Below are 9,990 nucleotides of genomic sequence, written 5' to 3' on the forward strand. Positions count from 1 at the left end.
AATTTCTGAAAAGTTCTATTTAATCGAACGGAAGATAAATGATTGATGCTAATCTTATTCACGCCTGTTCCTGCCGAAGCGCTTCCGCTTAGATTTGAGGTTTTCTATTGCCACGGCGAAACGATTCGTTTGGATCTGTTCGGTTCTGGCGTGAAGCAACCGAATGCACAGTGAATTCCACTAGATAACGAAAAAAGCAATTTCGATTTAATGTTTTCGAATTCAAAATTTTGTAACTTTCAAAACAGCTCCATTATTTAGCACCAGTTTATCACAGCTGATCCAGCTGATCCAGCACAGCTGATTGTTTGCACACTTCTCAAGATATCATTCATAGTCCATTTCATGTATTAAACATTTTTGACTGTTTCTGATAGATTCTGATTGTTTAGCTCGTTTGTGCCCTGTATACACAGGCCTTCTACAATTATGGGTCAGTCAACGTGTTGCCCAAATGTTGAAAAATGAATATAAAATCGGAAAAGTTATCAACTACGAATGTTTTACTATCTATTTCTGTGTTCTCATGTATACTTTCGATCGACTAATAGTTTCACTGCAGCTGATGTGTGTAAATCGGTTAAGAAGAAAAATAGTACTTGCATAGCAAAAGACACAATTATGGGTCACTTGGGCCTTCAAGATCATTTAGTTTATAAAACCATCAAAATTCATCAGTAAAGTTATTTCATTGTTGTAAAAGCTTGATAATAAGTTATTTTATTAGGTCGTCATGTAATTTCATGCAAAAGTAATAAAAATAGCCAAAATATGGACTGACCCACAATTGTGCACCGCAACACGTGACATTACTACAGTTATGTGTCACTTCACTTATTGCACCGAGCAGAATTATTGTTTCTAGTAACATTTTCAACATTAAATCATTTCAATCGTATGAATAGTCGTCATGTAATTTCATGCAAAAGTAATAAAAATAGCCAAAATATGGACTGACCCACAATTGTGCACCGCAACACGTGACATTACTACAGTTATGTGTCACTTCACTTATTGCACCGAGCAGAATTATTGTTTCTAGTAACATTTTCAACATTAAATCATTTCAATCGTATGAATAGGATTACAATTGAGTTATAAAAAATACCGCTGCCAATGAAAATTGTTCAGTTTCGTGAGACTAGACGTATTTGCGTAAAAGTGACCCATAATTGTAGCTTCATGATTGTGGAGGCGCTGTACAAGTTTGATATTTTTCCTCAGCACGCCGATAAAGCGTTTTTCAACATTCTTAGCTTGATTTGAGATCAATGTTTTATTAGCTCTTCAACACTTATGAACTGGGTTGTAAAGCTATACCAGTTTTTATATGTCATATAAAAAGATGCGTTTCCTGAGCAAAACGTGATTTTTGCAAAGATGTTTATCATTATTGTGCATTGTATATTCAGTAAATTCAGCTAGATTTATCCTGAATTTTGTAAAATAAACCATTTTTCACAGCGCTTTCATATCCATCTCAAAACTTGAATCACTGCTCAATTATTCATCTCACGACGCCTCCATATTCATCACACTGTTAATCATGAATGAATGACATTATCATGAATGAACGTAGCCGCAGCCGGTCGTAGTAGGTTACCTAGATATCCGCTGTAGTTGTTTACGTGCAAAACTGGTAACCTAGGTAACCACTGCAATGCTGTCGATTTATGTCAATTAAGTCGGAATGATTTAACATTTTCAGTATGTTTTTTTCGTATTAACAGAAACTGATTTGGCAACTTTTGATTTTCTTCAACACAGTGAAAACAGATGAAAATACATACAGTAGAAATTTAGGAATTGTAGAAATTCGTCTTATATATTTTTGCAAATTTAAGCTTGTTTTTGGCAATTTAAAGTGAATATTTCAAAGATTAAAGTATTCTTAGTGTAGTGAGTGATTTTGTTTAGTGATTAAAACAAAAATAGTACGAGGGTGGTATCCAAGACACGACCGCATGTTTGACGTAGGACTACGATAGTTTCATATTTCATTTAGAGAATTCAGACTTTGTTCGATTTGACCACGTTTCACTTTCGACGCGGTTTGACTTTGGCACACAAGAGCCAAGAGCGAACGGTTATGTTTAATCATAATTTTTAGTTTTCTTGTTTTGCTTTTAAACAATTCAAACTCAACAACCACCAAGAGAAAGGCATTTTGTCCATTATGTTGCCGAAACCGAAACCAAAATAGACATGATCAAAGCAGTACTTAATACCGTGCTATACTTCTAATTACTCGGAAGGGTCATATCAAGTGTCTAAGTCGTTGAGGACTTCATGCGGACGTTGCGTTCCGGATACTTCCAGATTATTGAGCCTAAATCCATCAAACGACACCTCTAACAACTTACAATCCTAAAACTAGTTCATTGGTGGCCACATATTGTTAAGGTCATATGCCACCAGAAAGTCATAGAAAGAAAAGCGTTTATTTTTAAAAATAATTTAGATTATTTATTTGCAGACATCTATTCAAAAAGAAAAAATACTGTTTTTAACATTGATGAATACCTTTCATTCTAATGCAGTCAAATTTCTTTAACACGCGAGAAGGCTATTTTTTATATAGGTCCTAATTAAGAACGATTCAGTAGAAAGCAAACTTCCTTTCATCTTCAATTGCGCTTGTGAAAGATAGCTCACTCACCGATTTCAAAGCAGTATCATTGTCAGTTTCTTACAACTGCTTAGCAAAGAAGTCACTTAAAAAAATCCTGTATTTACAAGTTCGTTGGAAAAGTGACGATAAAGAGTTGCAGTTTTCAGTGGAAAATCTATATTCACAAAAATTTTGAAATTGACATTGGAATTTATGAGGATGTAACATGTAACAGTCATTTTTTTTTTTTCATTTTAGGTCAATTGAAACATTTATTCATTAAGCAGAACCAGAAAAAAATTAATCAATTTTAAGATACCAACGAAAAAAACAAACAACAAAATGCCATAATTAAAAGTCAATAAACAATAAGTTAATAAACCTAGCTCGGTTTGATAAACAACATTAACCTCTCCAACTGATGTTTGCATATTACAAGTCTGGCAATGACAGGTTGTGTTCATATGTTTAGTATCTTTACACGGTTGTGTTTATATGTTTAGTAATATTTTCCTGCAGATGCTGATGTAATATTTTTGTAATTGAAAAATATGAATATGAATGTTTAAAACCTAACGTCAAGATGCATATAATTTGGGTTTTCTCCATACCACAACCGCGTAATGCAACTAGGATTGTCATATTGAATTAAATTTATTTAACTGGAAAAATTTAACCATCAGTACAGCTTAAACGAGCTATCTGAAATATCTGTTTAAAAATCTTTACTATTGGTTTTCTATTGTCTTTTAAATAGCCTATAGTTGATCATTTAAATAAATCTGAGCAAAACAGAGTGTAGAATTCGAAAAGACAACAACCCAATGCAACTTCTAATTTTAGGAATTTAAAAGAAGTTTTTATCACTAAACATGGATATGAAAATCACTACGGTTGCAGTTCAAATGCCATCTACTCGTCACGACAACCAAAAGGAAACGAGCAACGGGGTAGCAAACTTCTGATTAGTATCATGTTAACACAACTTTTGTTGAAGAGATATTTTAATTATTATATAACAATCTTTCGCAATATTCTACCTGTCGATTAGGACATCGGCGTTTGAAATCTGTTCATGGATAGTAATACAATAAGCACTTTAAAACGATGAAAAAACATCTGTTGCAGCTATATAAAGCGAGCTCGTGATAGGTTGAAAGCTTCGAAACTGAACTAGAAGAAGTGGATTTCAACTGAACTTTTTACTAATTTACTGTTCATCGTACAATGTACAACGAACAATGATATGCCAATTATTGTATCACATGCTTTGGCAACCGTCGTCGTTCGACCAAAGCATTGGTGGTCAAAATCTGTTCAGTTGTAATCACATATTGGATGCAACATCCAACATCGTGATATACTGTTGCGTACAAAATTATTTTATCCCCGGTCGCACAGTGTAGTGTGCGAACACGCACCACAGTACGTACACAGCAGCTACATTGTTTCCACTTGGCTTGACTGCACACAAATGGCAATCGAGTGCCACTGCACTGACGACGAGCGACCGTCTTCTCATACATAGCCGGGGCAGTACTGTTGCCTGTGTCAGCATGTTTTCTTTCAAGACATCAGTTTTAATAACATTCTCACAACAGATCGTTTAATTGTCTGATAAAGGAGGTTGTTACTTTGTAACTTTCCGAAAAAGCTTTACTTTCAAGACATCAAAATAGTCTAGGTTCATAGAAGCAAATGTTAGTTGACCTATTGGGACGGGGAGATTCTGTCAATTTTTTTTTTGCCACTGAATAGAGGTTGTCATAGCAGGCAGTTGGTGTCCACTCATGAAGTCTGTGCCAGGAGTGCTCGCATGTGATTGGTACATTGTTCGTAAAAATACGACCTTGAAACTTTTCATCAATTTTCACTGTTTAAAAATTAAGTAACAATGATATATGAAGAATCACAAAATTGTCCATCGTTTTATCAATCCAACGATATATTGATTATTGTGATCCATCATGTGGTTACATCAGTATTACCATTTAAAATCTTTCATTCCGACGTTACATTTTGGTTTTTAGTTTCCTCAGAATGTATCTCGATATGGTGCGGTTAGACGTAGTCCTACGTCAAAAGTGGTCCGCTAGTAATGAAAAAAGCTTTGGTTGGCTGCTGAACGAGTCCCGTTGTAGCCGTATAGAACAATGCGCGGATTTTGTTTTGAGGTTGGTGATTGAATTAAATGCGTTTTCGAGTTCAGGCATCTGCATAATATCAAATAATATCAAAATACAGGTCGGACTCGATTATCCGGAGTTTTGAAAAACATTTCGCTCCGGATAATCGAATCGTCCGGATAATCGAGCCATTTTTAATTTTTTAATTTTAATATCTCTCATTTAGAACCGTGAGTTTTCTATCACAGTATGTTGTAAACAATACATGTGCCGACGAAATAAATTAAAGATGGTCTTTAGACTGTTTGTCGGCGCTTGTTATACATACATACGTAATAATAAATTATGTTATATTGATTATCACGACAATGTAAAAACCAAATAAAATAAATCAAAACTACCATTAGAAAGGCAGCTTTTGCTTCGAGAGATTAAAGGAAATATTTTCTAGAAAATATAATAGAATTTGATTTGATTTAGGTATTTATCTGTTTTATTTTCTTAAATATTAAAAAGAATTGAGGTGTTACATATACAGACCCTGTTCGATTTTGACAACACTTATGATTTTTTTTCTATTTCCTAAGTGACCTATAACGATCTAGATGCTCGATATGGCCACTAATGGGTTACTTTGCGGATTTCAAATCGTTTTTGATTTTGCTTGATGAGTTTTGGTTCAATAATCCAGGAGTATCCGGAACACCACCGAAACAGGCCCGCTTGTGATTCTTAGTACTGCATTTATCATGGCCATTATATTACGGAAATATGTTCCGGCCATAAATTCAAAACCGGTTGACCAATAGTGGTTGTCCTCATCGGCAACTAAAAACCATAATACCTTGCTTTTGGAGGTTGTTGAGTAAGAATTGGTTGAGGGAACGACGAGAAAACTGCAAAAACGAACTACCTAAACAGAACGGGGCATTGTTGTTACAATTTTGAACAACCCGGAAACTCCCAATGACCCGGAAGACAAAAGTACACTATAGAAATACAGAAGAAAAAAAATACTCCGGATAATCGAGCCATTTTCTCCGGATAATCGGGCCCCGGATAATCGAGTCTCCGGATAATCGAGTCCGATTATCTGTATCAAATTTAGAGCTTTTAAATGAGTTTTTGAGGATTCTACTTTATGAGAAATCTAAAGTTAACTAAAAAGAGTCCATTCCATGGATTAGCAGATTGGTTTAGTTAGAAAATATGCGTTTCATCGTGTTTTTAATTGTGTTTTCATGTTGTATGAGAGGAATATATGGGCTGAGATGAATAATGCAGCAGTTCCCCTATTGACTGGGATTCAAGCGCTGACGAAAATCTGGGTTCAAAACAGCCACCAAGAAAAAAAAATCGGGTTAGACCAAATTTATGTTTTAGGTCAGTAATATCAATCAAACCGCAATACTTTGTATAGGAAGGATGACCGAAGAGGCTCAAGAGAGGAGTAACTAAATAACATTTCACTCGCAAAACTAGTCGAAAAAATACTAATCGTGATAAATTCAGTTATTTTATTATTTCCACAGATCCAATTGCCAACACTTATTTTGAAAAGATGAAAAGTAATTGTAAAAATCATTCAGTTAAAGTCATATTTCTATTGAATCAGGGAGAGCTGATGATGAATCTGAACACAGTTATAAAGATGGAGAAAAATAAAAGGAAGATAATGATTGCTTTGATTTGTAATCAGTTTGTATTACCAATATTTTTTTGATATTTAAGTAAAAAAATCATTTATATTTTAGCAAAATTTTGTTTATTCGAAAGGTCGTCCAAAAACTACGTAATCTTTTTCTGGTGAGGATGCCCACTAACCATGCTTGTGATTGAAGGTCATATAACACTATTTAATAAAAAATTGAAGAGAAAAGTATCATAAAATCATCTAAAATTGGATTACGTGCTTTATGACGGCCCCAAATAAAAAAAGGGATGCCAGATTCATGTTTAGCACCCTTAAATTATGTGAATACCATGTTTCTGTCGCATTTATCGACACTTTTTTTTTGCTTGGCCAGCCTTTGCATGAAGTCGCCCCACTGTGCGACGCACAGTGCGTTGAGCCATAGCCAAAAATCGTTTTTCTTTTTTTTTTATTTGGATTCATTAACTACCCAGAAGTGTTCAGAGATGTCTCCTGGGTTGTAAACAAGTATTGGTGAGCTTTGGGAAGCATCACAAATACTAATACAAACATAGCAAGCGTCAGCGTCCAGAGCAATCATTAGTTTCACATTTCGTGCTAAATTGTCGCGCGTTTTCTTAACGTTAGTAAAACTCAATTACTTCGTGTATTCCAATAAAATATAATGGAAAATAACAATCAAGGTTAGTGCAATATATTTCATTGGCAGAGAGACTTGGTTTCGATTGCGTATATGATTAATCGGTATGATGAGTTGGTGAAGGTATTATTCTTTGAAAAAACGCGAACTCAAACTTTGGTTAGCGTTTTAAAAAAAGTTCCACCGAGTTCCTCTCTAAAACATATATCAAAAGTTTGCTTGAAGTGTCCTCTACAAAATATATAAAAATTAGCTGCAACTTCCTGCATCTTTGCGAGATTTTTTATTTTTCGTGTGTCAATGCCGATCGCTCGTGAACCGGCAGATTTTTGAGAAGTGGTTTAACTGCAATGTAAGCAAAAGTACATCATGTGTATTTCGATATTCGACATCGTCTCTACCAGAAGACACAGTTGAGCATGTTGATAAAAAAAGCACAATGAAAGAAATGTAATAGAATAAAAAAGTATTTCATGGAAAGGCATGAAATTTGGTTGGAATCACCGCCTGCTCTTCCTCGATTCGATGAGAATAATAGTTATGAATTAAACAACATTTTTTCTAGTAGGCGTCCTCAGAAACTTTTTGAAAGCTGCTCACCAGAATTAAAAAACGGCGAGTCGCAGAGCTCGTTGAAAATAACTCCCCAGTAGAACTAGTATTTGCTGCTACCTTTTCGAACAACTATTCCAATTCGTCTGAAGATGACCTAAAACTTGACTTGATAATATAATATGCATCATGAAGAATTTTAAAATTGTTTATTACTCTGGTAATTGAATATATCTATTTGAATTTGAATCTATTTCTCTTTGAATATATCTAATTGAATATCTAAAGGAATACCTAAAATATTGCTTTTTTCTTCGTTATAATTGCACTTAAGTCACTTTTGCAATTATGTAAAAGTAAGTAAAACAAAGAAACCGCAGTTTTCGTTACAATGTACAACTTTAACAAAGAGATTAACGGTTTCTGGTACAGGATGAGTGCGTTGGCGTTTGGGACAGTTTTGTGATTTAGTGAATCACATAAGACCCTTATGCATTTAGTAGCTCTGAAGGTATCGAATAACTTTCCTTGTTACATCAACATGTTTGATCGACAAAATCGTGTAGTTTTGATTTTTGTCCCGTCTTACCCTACATTCAACGCACTGTGCGACGCCGTGAAAATCTTGAGGACCTAAGACAAACCAGTTTGCATGTTCGGATCTAATAATGAGACTTGATTTGCACATCCCGCGCTTGCGACCAGTTATGAAGTCTGGTTACCAAAAAATAATGAATAATAAATGTAGAGTAGCAGCTTTGGTACCGACCAGGATTTGCACCAATTTGCCATCATGCATTTGGCTATTGTGAGTCAGGTTTTGCTCCCAGTGATTTTGCCTTCTGTGCCCTTTAAAATTCTGCCTTTTATATTTCCGCCTTTTGGAATGTTCTGCCTTTTGTGCACAGTCATAGAATTCTGCCTTTCATGATTTTGCCTTTCGTGCTTCTGCCTTTTGTGATTCTGCCTTCTGTAGCGAACCCTCCTTATTCATCTTTTGAGATCTTCCAAAGGGACGTGACGTGTATCTCTTTCCATGTTGCGTCCTGGAACAACTAGGTGATCTGCTTCTTCGTTACCTGGGTGACAACGTAAACACTGTGTTGAAACAAAAGCTTCGGTGAATCTGCTTCGCCATTCCATATTTTCGCAACAGATGTAGCTTGCTGGATTTGGCGACGACGTTCTAGCGTGTCAAGGCTAGAGTAATCGACAGCGGTCACGATACGGTGGGAGACTTTCCGGATCACGCCAGGGTAGATCACGTAGTGCAAGTTGGACAAACACGTTCGATCCGCAGACACCTGATGAGGATACCAAATCAAGCTACAATTTTCAAGTAGTGGTCGAACAACATTTGTTTCAAATCATCCGCGAATACCAAATTACAGCCAACTTTTTACCGTAGCATTGCATCATTGAAGAAAAGCGTGAAAACTAAAGGCCCTATATTACAACTTTGTGGCACCCCTGATTTGTTTGTGAATTGCGACGAAACACAAGAACCAAGCTTCACACGCAGTATACTTCCACCTAAATAGGAACGTAACCATTCAACAAATAGACGCGATGCTCCTAGCCGTGAAATTTAACGAAATAATATGTTATGGTACGATTGAAAGCTGCTTTTAAATCAGTGTAGATGATATCAATTTGCGCTTTTTGTTCGATATGTGGAAAGCGAAGATCGAAGTAAATTCAAGTAGGTTAGAACAAACTGAGCCGTTCGGCATGAAACCATGCTACGCAGTAGAGACGTAATTTGTAGTGGATTAGAGCATAATATTACTAACTATAGTCTCGATCGATTTGGAACCGGCTGAGAGACTAATTATGCCTCAATAATTCGACGATAAGTTTTGTCACTACTAACTCCATTAGTGAGCTCTTGCTACTATCTTTTTGCTCGAGTGATCCGCAAAGAGTCACTGAATAACCTGCCTTCACAGTTATTTTCAATTTGGTTCCCGTAGCAATACGTACATATTGGTGGAAAAAAAAGCAAATAAATAGGTTCTAGAAATTTGATCTAATATATAATTTGAAGCAATCATTGAAACACAATTAAATCATAAATAGTCATCGGTTATAATGTTTTAAATAACTTGAGCATGGTTAAACTTACGATTCAAACCTATTCAGGGAGTTTCTAGTAAGGATTTCATAAATCGTATATAATTTAATTTTGTTACAACTTAATGTTAAATAGGTTAGATGACGAATTTCGACAATTTCAGTCTATGAAGTATAATACAACATAAAACTAAAATTGGCATCGATTATACTTTCTTCTATTCTGTAGCTTCTGTGATACCGCGAAGTTAGTCTATTTTAGCCTTAGATTTTTATAAATGGAAATAGATCACCTGTCGAATCACGTCTCTGTCATTTTTTCCTAAGGACACTT

The sequence above is a fragment of the Wyeomyia smithii genome, chromosome 1, assembly GCF_029784165.1.
Source record: "Wyeomyia smithii strain HCP4-BCI-WySm-NY-G18 chromosome 1, ASM2978416v1, whole genome shotgun sequence".
Taxonomy (NCBI): Eukaryota; Metazoa; Arthropoda; class Insecta; order Diptera; family Culicidae; genus Wyeomyia; species Wyeomyia smithii.